The sequence below is a fragment of the Leptosomus discolor genome, chromosome 6 (assembly GCF_034619465.1).
Source record: "Leptosomus discolor isolate bLepDis1 chromosome 6, bLepDis1.hap2, whole genome shotgun sequence".
In the NCBI taxonomy this organism is placed as follows: domain Eukaryota; kingdom Metazoa; phylum Chordata; class Aves; order Leptosomiformes; family Leptosomidae; genus Leptosomus; species Leptosomus discolor.
Genome location: NC_141396.1, coordinates 8,155,027 through 8,177,581, shown reverse-complemented (window position 1 = coordinate 8,177,581; position 22,555 = coordinate 8,155,027).

The following is a 22,555-nucleotide window of genomic DNA, read 5'->3' as shown; positions in this document are numbered from 1 at the left end:
TTCACACAGAATAGGTTAGCTTTGATCTTAAAAATGTTACACTTCAAATAAAGAAACTGTGCTGTGCTGATGCTGAGTGCTGCTGAAAATTGACAAGAACCAGTCTTTAAACCTTTCAGTCAATGATCTCATATGTAACGCCAAAGGCTACAGGCACTGCAAAAGATGTGGTTGGTGGGTGATGTAGGTGAACACGTCTTTAAAGAAGGCTGTCCTCAATTAGATGGCCATAGAACAATTTAAAAAAAAAAAAACAACTCTAATTAACTACTATTTGAATACTCCCTACAAAGAAACAACACTATGCATTTATATACAGATGTGTGGGAATCAAACCACTTCTGTACCTGGTGTAATAGATTTCAGATGAACTGCAAAGCAGGTCTAGTGTCATGTACATGTCATTATAAGGACTGTTATGTTTTCGTTTATAGCTTTGCCAAAAATATAATGATGTGGACTAAAGAATCCAGTGGTAAGTTGCTGGTGAAAGCCAAATTTCGGGACTGTTTCAGTGGTCACAGTGCCACTGATTTTGGGTACCTTAAGAAAAAAAACAAAAACAAAACCCAAAGAACTTATTGCCAGTTGGTTAGGAAGCTGTAACACCTCACCACCTTGTGGCAGCTCCAAAAACCCAGCCAGTGATCCCTGTGGTGGCCATGAGGCCTCTTGGCCATACAGTTTGGTTTTGCCAAAGCAGAAGGCTGGGAGGGACAGAGACGGGGCAGGGGTGTCCTGGAGAGAGTAGCCACTGCACCACCTGAGCTGGAGCAAGAGGAGATGGCACACACTGAGGCTGTGGTAAGAAGGAGATGGAGTTGGTGGGAGTGAGAGTCACTTACAGAGGAGAGTATGGGAAAAGCAAGGGAGAGAGTCTGGGAAAACAGGTGACTTGGGGTCAAAGGGGGTCAGTGAGGTCCATAATACTGGGACCCATTGCCCAGCTGGAATGGATCCCATTATTTCTGAGCATCAGATTCTTCCCTGGCCCCTTAGCTGATGATGGAGCCCCCTGGCACAGCATCTCCAACACCTCCGGTGGCATGTCCACACTGCAGTGGGCCTCCTCCTCTGGCTACCAACCCTTCCAAGACAGCAGCTCTGAAAAATTCATCCTCAGTGATCACTCATGTTGAGGGTAAGCTCAAGACTATTCCTCCCTCCCTCCTGTCCCTCCTTCCCCTAGGTTTTAATATGCTAAAACTTAGTAAGTAGCATCCAGAAATATAACATGAAGCATTACTCAACTGTGAAGCACTTGCAAGTTTGTTCCCATAGCAAGCCTGGCTTATCTTACCTCATCTGCACGCTTGAGGATGCAGTCTTTGGTATATGATCACATAAACATTTTCCCTGTGGGACCCATCTTATTCCTTCCACTGACATTATTTGTAGTAGTCCTGCCTATCTTGTTGCAGGAGCTGGAAGATGTACAACTAAATGCCAGAGCCTATTAGAGGTAGTTTAGGCAACATTCTGTTAAAGACAGTATTTATTTTTTTTAAAGTTAGGATTACTATTTGCATTATCTAAGAGACTTTATATTGTTTGTTAACAATTTAATTCCCTTTTCCACACTGAATGTGGAATTTTTTTCTGGAATATGGGGAGTTAAGGTCTAATTTTAGGTCTAAGTTTATGGTACAAGGTAAAAACTTCTTTCCTCTTGGTGGTAAAGCAGTTGTGTGTGTGGATTAAAAACCAGACCTTTGAGTAAATCAGATGTTACAGTTATTCCCACACTTTTCAAAACAAAGCATGCCAGCTCGAGAAATCACAGGTAGAATAAGAGAGACCTCTTATTCCTTGCTGCTTATAGAAAACCTGTCCTGCTTCCTAACACATTAAGAAGAAATATCAGAAGGGAACTAATTTCTACGAGAGTTGCTTGAGCCTGAGCATGCCACCACGATGCCCTGATATGATAGAGCGACATTGGAGCTCTTTCCACAGCATCTGCTAAGCAGGTGACTCCCCCAGGTACAGTAGGAAATAGCCCCACTTTCCGCTGCTGGCTACCCTGCAAGAGTACTCTCTAGAAGAGTGCTTTATACTCTTCTCTACATCTTGATCCACTGCTTTAGCACATTTTCATTCTCCATTTAGGTTTTCTGATACTTACACAAGGTTGACTCAAACGTAATACTCAAGTAAATTGCTTTCCCAAAGTCTTTGACTCTGAACCATGCAGGAGGGGTAGCCAGAGCAGTGCAACGGCCATGTTCACTCTTATTTTTGAAGTAACTCACATCTGGACAAGAACATTTGCAAAGTTGCCACTGCAGAAAAAGCAGTCCCTGAAGAAAAAGTAATCCCTGTTCCGAGAAGTTTGCACAGCTCAGTAATACTGGTGAAACTGCTCTGATGTCTACCAAGAAGAAAACACTACAACCCCTGTGTGACTCGTCTTCCTGGGGCTTTCATTTCTGAAGCACCCAGTTAAAGAAAAGCCTTGAAAACTGTGATTTTCAGAAAAAGCTGAGTGTTTATCAACCCAAAGTCAGCTAAGGCCTCTAGGTGGTATTGTAAGACAAACACAAACTAACTACCCTTTTGAGGATGGTAAGTTAGGTGCTCAACTTTGCAAAGAAAAGATTTGGGTCTGAGTGCTCTAAACAAAGACTCTAATCTTGACAATTCTTTGCTGGAGCAGGAATTTACAGCAACAGGTGCGGGAGGAAGGAAGGGAAAAGGGAACACCACGAAGGGGGCATTAACCCCGCTATTAGCCCTGGCTGCTATAACTTGCATTCTTGTCTGACAACAGGATTACAGCTACAAGTCTGAGCAGCTCCTTCCCCTCCAGAGAGGGGAAGATACAGAGCTGCTTCATTCTCTGCTGTCCCTGAAATCAGGTCACCCATGCCTATGACACTGCTCATGTGAGACTACTGAGGCAGGAGAGTCTTCCCTCTGGTTTGTTCAATACCACCAGCTCCAAGATATTTACAGAATAGCTGTTGAAATAGGTATAGCATGGCTTCGTAGAAAAAATGTCACACCAACACTTCCATCCAGGCTCTGGGTCCACACACCAATGAACTGACCTATGGCCACACCAGCTTTTGAAGAAACTGCTCTCGCCTCCGCCAAACACATACATGTGCCTCTGAACTGCTCTGGAGGCAGCAGAAGAGCCAAGAACAGGCAGTCTATTGAACAACAGATTTCTTTGGAACAAATGCTTGGCAGAAAAATACTTTTACATTTTTACTTCCTACAGTGCCTCATGAATTATGTCTGTTTAACTAGCATGTGCTTAATAAACTGGTAAAGAAGGCATTCTGGTGTGGTTAGTAAAAAACACAGGCAATTGTGTATTGTGTGGGACATGGTCCAGCTTGCCTAGCTCATCTGAACAGCCTGTTCTGCCCTCATAAATAACATTTGACTTTTATAAAGGAACCAGCTGTATTTTATGGAAGTAAGGGCAGATCCTCTGACCACAACCAAATTCGTTGGCAGGAAGAGTCTGGAAATGAAGGTGGCTTGCGGAGGTGAGAATTGCTGCCTGTCTGAGGAGAGCTGGCACCACAGGTCTATGAGATCTCTATGACCCAGTTCTGGCTCTGGCATAAGCATCAGAGTTAGTAATGAGTCTCAAGCCCATCCAGGTCTGATAAAGTCCTTGGCACGCACTGATGGGGATTTAGTCTCCATTATTGCTTTCTGCTGAAGAACAAGGGACTGCAGTCAAAAAAACACTATAGATTGGTCCACCCACAACTCATTTATACAATTTACCATTGCTGACAGATGCTAATACCTTTCTGTGTCTTTCTAGAAGCTACTTAGATCAGCAAATAAATCTTGACCCAGTCTAGCTGGCAACCTAAAGATGAATAGTTTGAATTTCAATCTCCTCTCTCATGCTGTCTCACCAGAACACATTCACACTCCTCCAGAGCTACTAAAAGCCAGCCACACTTTCAGTACATATACATTTTCTACCTTTGCTGCTTCTAATGCTCTACTGTCTTTGTCTCTGGTCTGGACAGTTAATATCTCAGTAATGCTTTTGAAACATGTCTTAGCCTTGAGTCCCAGGTTAAGAACCAACCGGCTTTTGTCAAACATAAGAAAATCACCCTCCCATCAAGAACACAGGAGGAAATCTTAAAAATACCCAGCACTTTCCAGTTCTTCTATGTCTAGGATGAAGCCAACTGCCTCAATGGGACAACATCGAGCTCAAGGTCTCTACAAATGGTCAGGTAGTACAAGTTGGACAGAAATGTGTGAAGAATGGAAGCGGGGGGAGAATATCAAAAAAACAAAAGACCAGATCAGATCACAGTACAAATGAGAGTTCAACTAGATGGACAATATTTAGCGTAGGAAGAATCAGCCTTCTAGTGTGTACTTTGTCTCCCCCTGCCTTTCTGCCCTCTTCATTTCTTTCACATGCTCAGCAGGTTGAAAATGTTGCACTTATCAGGGGTTTTCCAGGTCCCTTCAGATTCCAGGTTCACTCTGCTCATGGTGCCCACCACCCACCCTTAGGAGATTAGACATGGATTCCCCACCTGAAATTGCTCAGGGTTGTATTCAGTTTGTTTGCATTGCAACGGCACCTAACCAGCTCTAGCTGAACCCTATGCTCATCACCCTAGCTGCCATAAAAAGTTCCTGGAGACAGTACACCAGGTAAATCTCTCCACCACCCACCACCCCCAAAAAAAAAAAAAAAAAAAAAAAAAAAAAAAAAAAAGAATCGACTTCAATGGATAGTGGAAAAGAGACTGGTAGAAAGGAACCGCTACCAGTGCAGTCATTAGCCTCTCTTGCTGTTTTTCCATCTCCTTTTGCCTATCAGCAGCCTTTGGGCTCAAGGCTCTGGGCCTTTTGTCCTTGCTTTGGCACGTTCAACATGTGGGATTCATCACGCTCATAAGGGTAGCATCTGCTTTTAACTATGCAGGAATTCTATGAAGCACTGTTATCATTGCTCCAAGAGAGGAGAGCTATCAGCACAAATCATACAGATGAACTGAAAGAAGATTTTCAGGATTAATAGGTCTGAAATATTTCTGACAGATCAGTTAAAAGATGCATTAAGGCAGAATACAACACTCATCAAGCTCAAGAATTGCTTTTCTTTCCTTGACTTCTACCCATTGGAGCAAATCCTGAGCCACTAAGTCAGCTTGTTGACATACTAGGGCAGGAATAACTGAAAATCTCTAGTAAAAATACATCACAAAAGCTCTGTAATAACACTCTGTATCTTAATTCAACATTGTTGATATTTACAACAGTCATTCTTCAAAGAGTTGCTCAGTGTTCTGTGCAGCCAGAAAAAACGTTCATTTTAGATTATTCTTACTTAAGGTACAAGTGCATCTCTATTGACGTAAACTTGGAGAACTATATCGAGGGAGCAAAAGTCAGCTCTACCTTCCACAAAATTAAATCAAGAAAGATGACTGCAACAGAGGAGAGTGACAGGGAGCCTGCGGTTGAAATATTGGTGTTATAACCAGAATTATTGCCTTCCTGCTTTGTTTTGATGTAGATCAGGAGGGAATCTAACACTGTATTTTCAAGTGAAGAGAGGGGTAGTGGACACCTTAGAGGAACCACCCAGTAGTCATCAAACATCTCCTTGCTGAATCGCTAGCAGCGGTGGTGGAGTTGTTCCCACCTCTTGGCCATTGTGTGAATTGGGGAGGTTTGGGCTGTCAGCCCCCATCCCATGAGCTGCAGGGCTGCCTGAAGAGGCTGGAGCAAAGCAGCCCCAGGAAAGGCTTTTGGACTAGTGGAGCCTTGCTGGGCTGGAGTCAGGTCTATAGTCTGGTTCGTTAAATAAAGGACAGTTTCTGTACCAAGGCGTTCAGACCAGCAGGGAGGTCTGAGCATAAGACCTTCCCACCTGGGGCCAGAGAATGACCCAAAACTGCCTTAACTAAGACAACTGCATCTTAGCAGCTGCTTAGCCATCAGCAGCTGCTCCACCATCAGCAGCTGCTCCAAACAGGAGCCACCTCTTAGCAGGTGTCTCTACATGGGCAGGGACACTGCAGCACTTCATCCTCCCTTTGTTCCTGGACAGACTGTACAGTCATGCTTGAGATGGTCAAGCTGTCAATATTTCATCTCGCCTAAATAACACCACTTAGCCTATGCAGACAAGTTTACTTTTATGACATTATGGAATCCCTGGACACTTACAAATATGAAGTCTGCATTGACTTATGCTTCAGCCAGTATTACATGTATATAGTTCAAAGTTAACTGCATGGCTGATTCATACTGAAGGAGGATGACCTATTATCCATCCTGGGAGTAAATGTAGGTGCCGCATAAACGCACTTAGCTGCCAAATACAAACTGGATTATGGCTTTATTCTTATATAAATAAAACACCAACTCTCTCCCATAATGGTAAACAGGAACAATATTTAAAGGACCTAAAGTACATGATGAGCAGTTTCAACCATTTTACAAAAGCAAATGTAATAATAGAGGAAGAGAGGTGTCTTATAAAAATATTATAATGAAAATGGCATTCAGAAATCCATTAGCAAGTGACTGTGCTTCATCACAGCACTGGGAAAGTATTTTAAATGTAAGCAAAGATCTTTGCTTTTAAAAACCTTAATGAAGATGTAAAGTACTAAAAGCCACCGAGAAGTCTTAAAAAATGAAAACAAGACCATGCAACAAAGCTAACACCTTGGTTCATAATGGATTACAAGTCGACACTGTTGTTCTTGCCTACATTACTGCAGACTACCATTATCTGAGTGAATGATACTACAAAACTCACCTAATATTTTTTTCCTTGGCCTCCTTATTTTTAGTAACATTAGCTTCATTTATTGATCTCCCTGATGGCTACCATAGCAATGGATGAAACAGGACCATTTATTTAAACTGCCTTTTATTACGGTAAACAAATGCATTCAGGTGAAAACTCAGAACTAAGAAAAGATGAGACAGGCACAGAAACAAAAAATAAGGAGAGTACTTGTGGAGGATTGGATTTTGAAACCTAGCTTAAAGTCTGTACTTTTGGCAGGAAATGCAATGTAATCTGTGCATTGCAAAACTCCCAACTGTTCTTAAGGAGAAAGGTAGGATTTACTAGGTACAGAAGCTCCTACTTGGGCAAAAGGATCCTGTATCCTGTAGCAAAATCTGGAGTTCAGAGCCTCCCAATGCAGATCATAGAATAGTTTGGGTTGGAAGGGACCTTTAAAGGTCGTCTAGTCCAACCCGCCTGCCATGGGCAAGGGCACCTTCAACTAGATCAGGTTGCTCAGAGCCCCGTCCAACCTGACCTTGAATGTTTCCAGGTATGGGGTATTTACACCTCTCTGGGCAGCCTGTTCCACCCTCATTGTTAAAAATTTCTTCCTTATCTCTTGTCTGAATCTACCTTCCTTTAATTTAAAACCGTTACCCCTTGTCCTATCTCTACAGACCCTACTAAAGAGTCTGTCCCCATCTTATAAGGCCCCTTTAAGTATCAAAAGGCCACAATGAGGTGTCCCCAGACCCTTCTCTTCTCCAAGCTGAACAACCCCAACTCTCTCAGCCTGTCCTCATAGGAGAGGTGTTCCAGTCCTTTGATCAGTTTTGATGGTGAAGACTCTGCTGCTTAAAGACTTCTTCAAAATGTTTTGCACCAAAAGGGAGCAGTTTGCCAGAGACATATCCTTCAGACAAAACCTGTGATTTATTTGTTTATATATACCCCCTTTTTTTTTTTTTTTTTTGACAAGTGCTCACCTTCTGTCATTTTGTTGTCAGGTATGGCTATGACAGGGTGTGTTGTGCAGTCACTGAGTGTCTTGAGGAATGCAAGGTCAGTTTATAAGGGCAGAACTTCACTTCAAACAATTCATTCAGTAGCACATTGCTAACTCTGCCACATCAAGGAAAAGAAAATGCCCTGAAAGTTGCAAAGCCCTGTAATTTACCCTTTGCCAAGAAATGAAGTGAGGAAAATCAAGCTGATACTTCATATTTGTTAATGCAAACCAAGATTAAAGGAAGAATGGCTTCCGAGATAGGTGGTATCTGGGAAAAGGATATTTTTAAGTCTGCATCCTTTGCTTTCGTATTTGGAGTGTCTTTTGCAGCAAGAACAAATGTCATGCCTGGGCTAGTGATGCTGTGCAGCTCTCCTCAATAAGCCATCTCCCACTGCTGGGCTTGAACCGATGCATTTGTGCTGCAGATCCTGCTTAATGCACGTTTCATATGCAAGGAAGCATGTTGACAGGCACCAGGAAGGATGGGGATGTTCCATGGCCGGACAGCAAGGCACATCCTTCCACATGGGCGAGTGTTTCAGGCTTATGGCAAGTTTCACCTCTTATCACTGGCCTGTATGAGAAACATCTATTTAGTGAGTCTTGTATCATCATTTACTAACTGATGCAAGGACACTGTTTCAGCTCCTCTGGATATTGTATTTTTGTTTGCAGGCATGCTCAGTCTGCAATACATTAAAGTGTTGGACATGTAGAGAAAAGCAGTCATACAACCAATAACTGAAAATTAACTGCTTGGCTAGGACTGAACTGCAGCACCTTTATAATGAGAAATAAAATCCCTGGAAATAATCAGTTGTAAAACAGTCCTCAGGGTCTCACCTTTGGCCATCATTCCATCAGAAGTCCAACATACCTCTGGACTCCTGGGTCACCTTCTGCTACAGGCAGCATCTGCTCCTGTTTTGCATTTTCTGAGTAGGTATGCAAGTAGCACAGCCTCCTTGCACCTGCTTTGCAGTGCAGAAAAGGTTAATGTTCAACTCCAGACTGAAGCAACCTGGCTTTGAGCTCTCAATTATCTTAGATACAACCAAGTACACTCTTCTAAGGTGGGAGAAGCTGATGTAAGAGCACATGGCTGCATAAAGGATGAGTGATTCACTGCCGCATGCCTGATGGAAAAGGAAAGTCAATGTCTTAAGTGTAACAAGGTTGATGAATTATGGGATTAAAAAGGTGGATCTTGCATTTGAATAAAAGAGAATGCAGTATAAGTTAGCATAATGGTTTCATACACAGAAGCTATTATAAAGCAATGTATTGTTTGTTTTCTGTCAATGCCCCACAGTAACTGGCTGGTTATTTGCTGTCTCCCTGTGCATGAGGGGAGTTGACAGGAATCTTACCTTGAAGTCAGTGGTAAGACTCATTTTTAAATGGTTGGTAAGAGGCCCTCAAATGTGCTACTTAAGCCTTGTGAATGTCAGTACACATCTCTTCAGAGATCTGAATTAGCACAGTTATTTTTTATCTCTCTAAGCCTTGGTTTACCTTTACAATCCAGATTCTGACGTCAGGAAGGAAGACGACTCCTTTTGCTCACACACCAAAGCTCTTTGTTCACAGCCACCTCTGCCATGATCTTCTGCTGCTCAGGGAACTTGAGCCAACATCCAGGACAGGCTGTTCAGCCCCATCTCACACAATACCTCATACACTTGTCATGCTCCCTTTTAAGACCAGGCAGACACCACTCGCACTTACTCTGATTACAGGGCTACGCTGATGCTAAACTAGAGGCTAGACAATGTCTAACTACCTATTCATGGCATCAACCTTACTTTATAGCTTTTTTCACCTCAGGGCTCTTTTCCCTACATACTTGTAAAGAGTAATAATTTTCCCTTTTTCATGCTCATTTTGATAGGATGAGCAAGCCGAGCTCTGTTAGTCTCTCTGAATCAAAGGCTCCCCCTTTCTCAAACTTCTAGCCCTCTACTCACTTGCCCTACTCCCCTCCTCCTTCACACTACACAACTAGTTACTTTCTAAGCAGTCAAACACAATTCAAGTGCAACTTGTTCCATTAACCCTACACAAGCACAGTGACTGCCATGGCTAGTAAGCTTTGAGCAGGAGGTGCTCAAAGCTTGACTTAAATGCTCAAGCTTAAACACCTGTGTTTTATTTACCCTATTTATTAAAGTGCCAAAAGCCAGCCCAATAGTTAACACCCAAGCTTAAATCGAGGTACACCCACCAGTGATACAGGGTTAGGCAGAAAGCAGCCTGTCAACCAGGTATGCAGGATACAAACCAGAGACACATTCAAACCAAACTGAGACGAAATGTACAAAAACTCTCCCCCTCTGTGGGGCTCCTTTAAATAGAGTCCTCAGCAGGGTGACCGCAGATGTAGTCAGGAGCCAGTAATCGTGTGGTGGCCTTAGCTGGGGCAGATCAGGTGCCAGCCCAGGAGCCTGATGATCGTAGGTTGAGGAACACAGCCACATGAGAACAGCATGGCTCTGCTCTTCACCTTTTCCCTTAGCTTCTCTGTCTCATGCTGCTTACTATTTTTCTTTCCCCTCTTTTTCAGAATTTTTCCATTCTTTTTGCAAAGTGAGGCGTGAGATTATTTGGGATACAGTGACCTGCTTTTCTAAGCCAGGTTAGTCATTTGTTGGTGGTTTCTAATGGTTGCACGTTCAGAAGTTGTTGTAAAAGCTGTATCTATGTTGATAAACAAAAGAAGTCCAGGGAGAAATCATTGTCCCCAAGGTCAACAGGTTCATCCTGGCTTGTATCTTTGCTGCTCAGGGCTAGTTCCTCTTGATGAGCCATGTTTACACTCCACTGGAGGTGGCTCGTGGTATTTCCTAGGCATACTGTGGCCTTAGATGGAAATAATTGCATTTTTAGGGTTTCTTTTTAAGTTTAAAAATACCTGAAATAAAGGGTTGTGTTGCAGCTCACTACATTATTTTTTAAATTTGCATAAACCAAAATTATGTATTGTGAAGTGGGGTTGAGACATGGGGGTCTGTGAGAATGTTTGGGACTGCAGAGCCTATTGGAATAATGCCAAAGGAGCCAAACTGTATGGTATCACAAGACATGCTACTTTCTGGGAGCAATCCCTGCAACAACCTCTCCTTAATGTTACCTTGGAGACTTAGCTGGAGTCTTGAGAGCAAGCTGAGCAGTGATCTAAGTAATATGGGCAATGGAAGGCCCAGGTGTCCAGCAGGCTCCTTCCCTTCTTTTATTGAACCCTGTAGGTGTAACCAAAGATGTACCCAGTTCCCCTCTCCTCAGTGAACAAGGAGCACCTCCTCTGCTTGCTGGTGCCGGTCACCTTGTGAAGCTGCCCAAGTCCACACGACAGCGGTGAATTCACCTGGAAGCACACTAGCTCCTTCTCCACACCTCTTTCACCGGTCGTGGCCATCATGAATCTTTAGACACCTTGACCTCCCAGTGACTGGGGCAAACACACACCTAATGGAGCCTCTGACATTGTGCTTTTATCACAATTTCTAATGATTATATTGATATATGGTTAGAAGAGGGGAGAAAGTCTTCCTTGCTAGAAATAGGAGGGGAAGAGCTGCATACCACTACTGCTCTTCCTTTCTAATTAGATTTAGGAGACTTCACCATTTAGGAAATTCCCACAATAAGCCATGCGATGGGGTAGGTGAGACACCTTTGAATATACAGAGAAGAAAGATGGCCCTGTGCCCCCAGCTATCAGCCAGCCCCCCCACCTCTCTCCTGCACTGAGATTTGAGGCACTTACTGTCACTGTGCTGACAGTTTTTTCAAGTGACTGTGCTTCGTGGTTGGGGCCAGGAGTGACAGAGAAAGAAGCATTGCCCTACAAAGCCAAGAAGGGTGCTGGGGCAATGAAAAGTTGGGAAGGGTAAGCAAAGCTGATGCTTAGCATGCAAGTTGGACACGTGTGTTGTGAATCCTAGCTTCACGGGGACTCACCAAATTGCCATGCATTTGGGTCTAATGAGATAGTTTGTTGTTTCTTATAGGCCACACACCTATCAGACCCAATTCTTTCCTGAACTGGGTTATGCAAAGTCCCGTTATTTAGTGGAAGTTGTGCATCTCTCTGAGGACAGAGGCTGTGTGGTGGGACAGAGACTTGCCATCTTCTAAATGGGAGAGATGTTAAGAAAATAAACATTCCTAAACATTCAATGACTTGTGCAGACTCATACAGTGAGGATGTGTGTGCAGGTGTACGCAGCATCTGTGGGCATATGGACCAGTCGGTTCTGTCTGATGCGTTTTGGTGGTTTAAGTTACACCTGCCAAGCCCCAGGCCTGATCCTTCTTCCTTCTTTGAACAGCCCATGTCCTTTTTCTTTTAATTTGCAACGACCCTACTGCTCTTGGATGGTGGCAGAGGGGATTCACCATTCCAAGCATCTTTATTTGTATGATCTATTGTGCTTCACGTCAAGCTGCCTACTCTTGTGGGCACTGGTAGAATCAGTGCCGTGTCTGTTCTCCCTCCATAGTACCAGGGTTTTCTACATAAGATCTCAGGGCCAAAAGACTTTTTAGCCATGCTGGTATCAATGGAGATATTCTGGTTTGTAGCTTCTAAAGCTCTGATCTGGTATCACTGGATCAGCAAGGAGTTTGATGCTGCGCCCTCAGTGGACCCTTCTTATTATTTCTTGTGTGAGAAAATAAAGCTTTGGAGCTGCTCAAATATCATCAGACTTGTCTTATCATGTGTAAATTTGAAGCATTTGTTCCGGGCATGCTACAATTTTTGCCATTTAGTGATTACCTTTAAATTCTGTGAAGCCTTTTCTCGTGTGCCCTTGTGCAGCACTTTGGGAGATTGTCTGATGTGAAAGGCACTGTTACACATTGAACTGATTATTGTTGTTTGTTGCTGTTAACACAGAAAAGAAACCCTCCTGGCAGGGAAACAACTTCTTTGCTAATAAGTATTCATAATTTGTATCTCAGCAAAAGATGTAAACATATATTATCATTAAATAGGCTGTAATTTTAATTGCCTATAAATGTTATTAATTCTGATTGTGATTATTCAATAGGTAATAAAGATAAAGGCTGTCAAAATTAATTAAGTACATATTCATTAAATTCAAGGTAGCTTCAGTTTCTTTATTGCACAAATACAATTAACACTTAATCTGAATCTCAGTAAGTTACATAATCATGTGACTCAAAATAAAGGGAGGATACAACCTTGGCCTTTTACTTTTTACATGGGAAAACATTAATGATGCTGACATTGGAGACAATTAGACAGTGTCGGCCAATTGTTTTTAGTCAGCTTTCTCTCACATCTGTGGTGTCTACAAGCAAGAAGGGCCATTGTTTCTGCAGGCCTCCGTCGCGCTTTGGCTCTTTGTGCGAACCGTCAATCTCTTGCTGAATATCAAAGCTGTGAGGAAATTAGAACAGACCAGCTCTACTGCACCACACTAAAGCTTAGCAGGGTGCATCCACTATGCTACTAATTAGGCAGTGGCCAACAAAATAACCTGTCAATGTGTGCTTGCCATTTCCCACACACCTGCATTTCATACACTAATAAGCGTACAGCCAGGGAGAGAAAGGGATAACTGCTGAAGTGTGAAAAATGAACAAAATATAACAATGTTTCTCTCCCCACCTATACTACTGCCAATTACCATTTAACATTAGGTAGAATCAACATGTCGGAAGAAATACAATACAGTATCTGAAACTAAAGAGGGGGTAGGAAGGGGCAAAGCCACACATAGCGAGTGTATTAATGTTTGCTGCAGAACGTCCCACCAAGTGGAATCTCTCCTTATTTGTATAAACCAGGAGGTTGAAAATGATCATGATTAGGGTTTTTCTAGTCACATCAACCTGGAGAGAAATCCATATTTTACTTGCTTACCAAAAATACACCAATAAACACCGTAGCAAATGACATCCAGTGCTCTTCTAGCAGACCACATCCTTCACGTGTACCAGCGCAGCTAAGCCAACGCAGACGACTGACCAAACTTCTGATCTCCCGCTTATTTACTTTCAGCCAGTCAATTGCAAGACTCCCGGAAACTTTTGTGCACTGTCCTTCCACCTTATAATTCCTGCATTTAAAATCGTATCAATCAGGACGTGAGTACCAGCTTGCCTGGCGGACTTATTACAGTTGTGCTACTATTTCCTATCATGAATCTTTTCCCTATAAAACACATGTTAGAAAACTTTCAGAAATTACTTTTCAGTCCGAGTGATAAAAATATACAAAACTGCCCTGTTATTACTATTATGAAAGGAGGAGGAGGAATTCTTATGCAGTGATTACAAATACTGTGTTTGAAAACGGTTCATCCTCAAAATACAGAAATCAGTTTCATTACAATCGTTATAGCATAGCATTGCTGCGAATTCACACAACTCCCACTTACAAGCCTTTGTAAATTGCTAGGTTTCGTACAATAGTAATTCGCACACCATATATTTCTTTCCCTTTCCCTTTGCTTTAATGCCTGATCAGATTGCAAGAGTGATGATTTAGAAGTGATATGTGCTGAAAACAAAGCAGAGCAGAAGTAAAGATATTAACTCAGGTGCAAAATACCCAGGGCCAATCTGCTAAGGCCATTACCTCCACTGAGGATCTGGCTCAGCTGAATTCAGCACTTGGAGCTCTTTAGTTTTTTCCCTCTTTGCACAAACCCGAGGGGTGTAAATGCAAATTTACTCATATGAATCACAGCAATTCCCTTGTGGGACTCCCTCCCCCTCCAGCCTGATGCATACACTTAAATTCTCTCTTTTTTTGGGTTGTTTTTTTTTTTTTTTCTCTGTAGGCTTTGGTGAATCAGGTAGATGAATGGAAGAATTCTCTTCAAAAAGAGATTTATGGACGTATATCACTCCTGAGCAGCTATCCTACCAGGCGTCTTTAATGTATAACTGAATTTAAAACAAGAATGAAAACCAGAAGGGCCGATGCAATGTGTGGATGAAGCTGTTCTCCTCTACAAGAAAAATCACTTAATCTCAATATGTGGGAGAAATGACTATATTGTTATGCTATCCTTGATGGAAATCATACAATAAAGGCCAATATTCAAATGGTATTTGTTAGATACTTTTGAACACCACTCTGCCTTTCATTAGACTTTATCCAGGAGCAGCATTTTCAATTATAAATAAAAACTTTCTCCGCCTCTTCCCACTTGAGCTCAAGTACAGAAGGCCCCTATTTAAAATGCAGCTCCCGAGCAGGCCACCAGGCCGCCTGTTCAGCTGCCAGTGGCTTTTGTGTACAAAGATGTTAATTGGTCCTAATCCCCTCCTAGAAGCTGTTTTGGTAGCCTGACCTGGCACCCCAAAGGACACCTTGGTGTGAAAAACTAAAGGGCCCATTGAAAAGAGAGTGAAAAGCAGCACTGAGCATTCCAACACATTTTAATTTCAGGAATTAAAAAAAAAAAAAAAAAGGGAGGGTGTAGCCAGAGGGGTTACGGCGGAGGGGGGCACGGCACACATCATCTTGCTGATTTTGAATCAGTCGCACAAAGCTTTAGTAACTGTGAAGTAAGCTCTACAAACACCCTTTCCACACATGCACACACAAAATAAAGCTGAGGGCTGCTTATATTTCAGCTTCAGGTTTGGATCTTTCTTCCACTTTGTTATTTCTAACACACAAACTGTGTTTCGGAGAGCTGGAGAAGCCCAAATGCAGCCCAAGGGTCTGACACCCCTTTTCCCGTCCTTCTTGGGAGGAGGTGGGTAAGTCCAGGCCAAAGTCCGCTTCCCTGCATGTTCTGCTGGCCCATTATGTGGCACAAATAAACATCCAGGATCTAAAGTAGACAAGACATTTTTATTAGGCACTTCCAGAGCAGCTGGGGGAAAAAAAAAAAAAAAAAGAAGAAAAAAGCCAGAAAAAGGGAAAAAAGGCAGCTATTATGGCAAACTTATAATCAAATGTGCACAAGAAATGTTAGATATAAACACTCCCTCTGAGGAAGTTGTAAAATGCTATCTGTTCAGCATGCCATTGTACAAAGTGTACATTTACAGCTTGGGTGGTAAATTATGCTAATAGAATGCACAAACCTCAACCGTGAGGTTTTGAATTTTTTGACACAGTTCACAGATCAACTTCTTAGGTCAAAGGAGTTTGCCTCCCACAGCCTGATAAAGTAGAAAGATATAAAGTGTGAGTGTATTATTATAATCTTGCTGAATGCAAGTTTTTAGATAGATAGAATACATTCGATATATTTTCATCCCCGCGTTTGTTCATAATGAATATTTTTCATTAGACACTGCTCTAGGCAAGGGCAAAGCACTTAGAAGACTCTTTTCACGCAACTGTTTCAAGGTGTTGAATGTGAAAACCCAGTAATAAAAGCTTCCATAGCACATCAATGTACATAGAAAGGAAAACACAGTAGCAATTCTTTCACCAAAGAACAACTACTCAGATGTACTTTTTCATGAACATTTGCAGTACAAGGGAAAAAGTAAGACACATAAAATGATAGATTGCTTAACCGGCAGAGACTTGCTTCTAAAAGAACAAGGACCCATCATTAGAGATGGAAGGTAAGACAAAGACATGACGCTTGCACAATTACCATGAAACAAACAAACCTCTGAATACAAAGTGCTGAAGAAATGCGGAGTATCCGTTTGGAGAGAACAGCAAAAACGGGTGCATTCTCCTGTTGATCTCCTACTTTTGGTGATGGAAGAGTGGCAAATGAGATTGTCAGCATTTTCTGGACTTATATCAAAAAATGAGAGTTTTTTTTAATGTCAGATAAAGAAAGGATAGCTACCAGAAGTTATTGTTCAGTTATCTCAAGGTGCATTTTCAATTTGAATGACTGATTCACTGCTCTCATAATGATAAAAGTAACTCTTTCTCTGGCTTCACACTTCCTGTGTCAGCTGCTTAAAAATGTTAAGGTAAGGTGTATCTCAGAAACAAGGCAGGATCACAAAAGTGCCTTAAGAGATGTATGGAAAAGCAGATGATCAAACTGGAAAAATGTTCCCTCGGAAGGGGAAAAATTAAATAAGTGGAAATGCCAAAACTTCAGTGCATAGGTGAAAAGGCTGATAACATTCCCTTTTCCACAATGTATTTGTCATTTTAAAGCACACAGATGGATTTTAATGATTTTGGATGTTTTGTGGGTTTCTTTCTGTTTCAATTTACTTCTTAGCAATAAAAGCAAAGGCAAGAAGAAGGGATTCAAAGTGACTTGAGGAGCCAGGATTTGTGTAAGTGGCAGGGTGTTTCCACATGCCCTCCCTGTGATGTGCTGGAGGAGCTGCTCAGCAAGCACAGAGCATCTGCCAGTGGAAAAGGTGGCATATTTGAGTATTTCAACAACAAAAAAAGCAGAATCAGTCCTGCAGACTTAGACCTCTAGTCTCTGAGTTGTCCGCAGGTGAATCGGGCTCTGTCTCCTGAACTGAACTGATCATTCACATAAGTAAGGTGAGCAGGGCTTGTTCCAGGGTCATCCATGTACATCCCTATCTTAAAACAGGCCTGAAGTCATACAAGGTTAGGCAGCTGAAGAGACTGAACAAACCAACCGAAGAAATCCTGCTGCAAACCCCCCATGTCTCCCCCAAACTCTACAAGCTTCTCTGGAGTTGCACAGGATCAGAGCAGAAGACAAAGTTTGCCTCAAAGTAAGGACTTTCATTGAGAACCACAGCAGATCGTTAGGAAAAGAAAGAATAGGATTTATTTTCAAGGTGAGTTAAAAGTAGCCACTCCAGAGCACCGAATGTTTTATACTGGACTGCTCACAGAAAGAGCTTTCAGATGAAACCGTGCTGATGAACTGCTGCTGGTGTGTGTGCATCTGTGTTTTCCACTCAGTATTACTGCACTAGAAAAAAAAACAACCCAGGAAGAAAAGTAGCCTCTGAAAACCACTCCAGCCTCTTCGGGGAGGTGAGTGTGTAGTGAGTATGTCAAACTGTTTTTTTCTCCCCATTCCAATCATTTCCCTCCACTCCCCCTCGCATTTACAGCTCTAGTGGTATTTCAATCCAGTTAATGCATGTGTGTTGTAAATGTCACAGGGGTTAATCTCTACCAAGCTTTTAAGAAAATAAATCGGCATTTTGACTGATTTGATACTTAAAAAAAGTTTCCACCCACTCTTCCTTTCTTCTCTTGATGTGGCAGGAGGGGTATTAAACTCTGGGTGAGCCTATAAGAAACTGTTGGGTATTTTCTGTTATCCCTGCCAGGTGGCAAAGAACCACGAGAGTATATACAACTCCTTTTTGCAGGAGATTAGTAAAATAGAAGGATTCCTAAACGAGGGCCTGATCCTGCTGGGTGTCCTCTGTCCCCCTTGATTTCTGTAGCAACTGCAGAAAAAAAAAAAAAAAAGGTGACATTAAAAATTTAAATGAAAGAGGAAGAAAAAGGAGACAGAGCGTGCAGTGGGATTCCTCACCCCTGTGGTTGCACCCGTGAAACTTTGAGCTGGTGCTGCATAGCCTCTGGGAATTTCTAAAGTTGCATTTTTGGCTTTTGAATTTGCATTTGTGGCCTTTGGTGAAAACCGCAACCACACTCACACCTGCTTAAATTGGCTCTCGGAGAGTGCTGCTCTCTCTAAATGTAGCTATGGCAGCGGGGCTGGCTGAAGGCACAGACAGAAGAGAGTTGTGGAGGGCAACACATTTCCAGGGTGCAAAAAATGTCCTCAGTCTGTTTTTCACGTAGGTCAGCAAGTGGCAAAACCAGGCGGCTGGGAAGGGGGGGCTGTGGTGTGCACAATGCCAGCTGCTGTGGTGGCGGGAAGAAAGACCCACCGTGACCAGCAGCCACAGAAGCAGCAAGCACAGCTCTTCAAGGGTCCTCCTCCATCCTGAGCCAGGTAGCCAGGGACCCCTTGCTGCACCCCATCCCTCATCAGGTGCCTTGGGTCAGCTCTGGAGAGCAATGGCAGGGATCGAAATGGAGTCAGCAGAACTGCAAAACTAACCTGATCTCTTCAGAAGGATGCAGAATATTACTCCCATGATTTAATTGACAGAAATGCCTAAAATTATCAAACAGGTAAATAACACAGGTGTTCCCTGCACACCCCATGTACATCAATGAGATAGACTTCCCATCATCCTACTCTGAAAGGAAAATATTAGTATCCATGTTTTAGAAATGGGGAGGTTTAATAAAAGACCTGGCACGTGACTTTCAGAGATAATCTGTCACAAAATCAGGAACAGAACACACTCTTTGAAACTTGGGGGCCTGAAACCTGCTGGCATTGAACCCAGAGCTGAGAAACCCTGTAGAAGAAAGTGTTACAGGACTCTGGAGTGTTTAAGCTCTCACATGGGGTACACTATCCCCCAGCTCAGACTCAGATGATAACAGTGGTTTCTGTGAATCAATTCCTTCTCCAAAATATCTGTTCACTTTATTTTTTTTCTGCAAAAGTCTGTCAGTATCAAAATGTATAGTTGTTCTAAAACGGATTAAGAATGAAGTGACAAAAAAACCCTCCCCTTGTTCTTTCTAAATAACCTACGTGCCCAGAAAACAGTGAATACCCAGTGAATACCCAGTTTAAGGAAAATCAGTCTACATCTGTCCCCAAAAGCACAGCAAAGGTAGCGGATGTAGATTGGCTTCCTGTATTTGCATTTCCTTCACACAATGAGTGGATCTAGTTACATTTGTTTCACCTTTCAGCTATTTCTCCAATTTTCCTTTCTGAATGGAGGAATTTATCCCTTTTTTTTTCTCCCAGAGTCAATGCTGGGGAGGGAAGCAAAGAAGTTATCAAAGGGGGGAGGGAGGGGAGAACAGCCTAGCCAGAGCTAAGGCTGTAATTACTTTAGAAACATAAAGGTCTATTCTCTCATTGCTGAAAAAGGGGAATTACACACATAACTTCCATTAACATTAATGGGACTCACCTACATAAATCCCTGGTACATCAATGGGAGAATAGATCCTGTATAACTATAGGTACCGTTTACTCAAAGGAAGTGTGTACCAAAGCATACTGCCTAAATCAGGATAGAGTGGGTGAAAGCTCTACCTTACTCATTTCATTGTCCTTTGCTTTTGAAGGGCAATTATCAAGAAATTATTAGGTAGTGGCATCTTAATATCACGCTCTCCTGCCTTTTTACTTCTTGTCTGACAAAGGCAAAAGCTGACAGAATGTAAAATATTTTCATAATGGGTTTTTTCCTAGTTGTTTTTCTGCTACTCCCCCAGGTTAGTTTTCTGCAATCATCATTTGTGTTTATCCCCCTCTGCTCTGGCTCTGTGCATCATTAAGAAGGCTGGGCCAGTTTATAGCCAGTAATGTGTTCGAGGAATTTTTCTCTTTTTCTTTTCATGGATATATGAGAGAAGGAATTTAACTTTTCTTTTTCCCCAAAAATTTGTCTGCTGTTGATTTGGTAAGGTGAATGTCTTGCATGAATGTCACTCCAGAGACTGCATGTAGCAAGGGAATTAGTGTTCGCTGTTGCTGTTACACATGGTGCAACAACATCTCATTGGGTCAGTGCAATCATGAGGAAGAAAACTGTGAGCACCAGCTACCTGCAATGCTTTGGATTGCTCCAGATTTTGGAGTGTTAGGACAAGAATAAAGAAAATTTAGAGCAATTCTGGAACTAGAAATCACTGTCTGAAACTTTATGGCTATACAAGTTAAGCTCTAGTAATTTTACAGGCTTACCTTGGCAGGCTGTCTCAATGCACAGCCAGCAGCAGCCTGCTGACAAGAGGCTTAAAGCAGGCAGCTGTCTTGCTACCGAACAGAATGTCCCATTTCCTATATTCCTAAAATACAGGTCTCAAAGTACTGAGTGGTCAGTCCTTTTCAGATTTAAATCTCACATAACTTCGGGGCGGGGGGAGGTGTATTATTTCAGGGACTGTAAAATTCACCCACAGAGGAGCATTCATCTTTGGAGGAGGCAGGTACCACCCTCACTCAGGAATTCAGCGAAGGGGAAATACCGTTCAGCGCAAGTAGAGTAGGACCCCAGAGGTGCCGTACCAGCCAGCTGCCTGGTCTCCTCCGCACCTCTTCTCCTTGCTTGCTCTTCCCTAGTTTGTAGGGGGCTCACCAGCTGCTTAGATGGCTGTATGGGTTTGGGAAGGAATGCCTTTACCTGCTGTTACAAGAAGACTTTCTCTCTGTAAGGGACTCTGGCGAACCTGTAATGCTATGCATCCCATCCGTTGTGAACATGAAATCTAAAATTAAAGCGAAACGTTATGTGGGAGAACTTAGCTGAGAAAAATGTAGGTGATGCTTCATCAGAGCCACCAGCTTTTAAGTTTGGAAACACTGCAGCAAAGTCACCCTTTGCTCTACGAGTTATCAGTTTCTATTTCTAAATGCAAGGATAAAAGGAGGAGGAACAGAAAATAAAATCCAGACCCATTCATGTCTGATATACTGGACTAGATGGAAAGACTGAATTTATAAAGCAACACAGCTAATGTGAGTGGCATGAGTCAGCTCAATATATGTATTTGGAGAGGAAAATCACTTGTGACGGTCTTGCAGCTCTTCCAGGCATCTGCAGAGATCATATCAAATCTATTTAAAATGTGAAATTTCTGGTTCTGTAAGTCAGAGTCAATCACATCCCTGACTTTGATGAGGGCAGGGTTTCGCTCACTATAAAGACAGAGGGTGCAGGGACGGAAGTTCTCACTGTCGGCTAGCTTTATTCTTTGGAGCTGCTCCTTCAGTGATTCCCCTTCTAATCAGACATTATCGCTCTGGCTGTGAGGAAAGGCTAGGTTCTGCAGTCCTTATTGCTGTAAAAGTGTGGTTGAGTCAATATGAGTTTTGCTGGAGTAAGGACTGCAGATGTGACCCTGCATTTCTGTAAGCCAGGCTCCAGAGAGGCAATTCATTTTGTAAGCAGTGAAGGTGAGGAGAGCAGGACCAGCCAGCTGGGCCAGGGAGTGGGGTATAACTTTAGAAAACTGATGGAAACAGGGGAGAGATTTTTAAACCAAAAAGCTGGTTTAGTTAGAAACGAATGCCCTGTAAAGCTCTTAAAATTTACCTGCTCAGCACTGTGTGCAGCCACCTGAAGCATAATGTATTGACTTTTCCTGGAAAGATTAACTTACCTTTTGTACTCAGCTGCCTATATTTATGCTGAACTTCTGCCTCTCCTGGAAGTTCCTCATACAAGTACGCATATCCAGGTTTTACCTACATATGCAGTGATCAGGCAGGAAGAATACACTAGGTATGCGATTTTCTTCTTTTCATGTCTTAAGTATAGAAGACCTCTCTGTCAGTCAAGCCTGATAATAGGCCCTGGATACAAAGTAAACTAGGGTTAATAGAAATCAGTGCTTTAGCTAGTTTGGCATCATATAAATGTATTTCCTCATAAAAAGCAGCTAACCAATCTCCACTCATTCTCAAAAAGAAAAAATCTTGATATTCCCAATGTGCTCCACAAATAATGTAATCCTTCCAGAGTGCGACAGGTCCAGGAAACCTCCCTGGAACAAGTAATTCAGGCTGGTTTTGTTGGTGAGCATTCATGCAACATCTGGGCACAACTGTCACAGATGCTTATTGAATGAGTAACCCTTGTCTCAAAAAGGTTATGTATAGAGAATCATAGAATCATTTATGTTGGAAAAGACCTTCAAGATCATTGAGTTCAAGCATTACCCTAACACTGCCAAGTCCACCACTAAACCGTGTTCCTAAGCACCACATCTACATATCTCTTAAATACCTCCAGGGATGGTGACTCCACCACTGCTCTGGGCAGCCTGT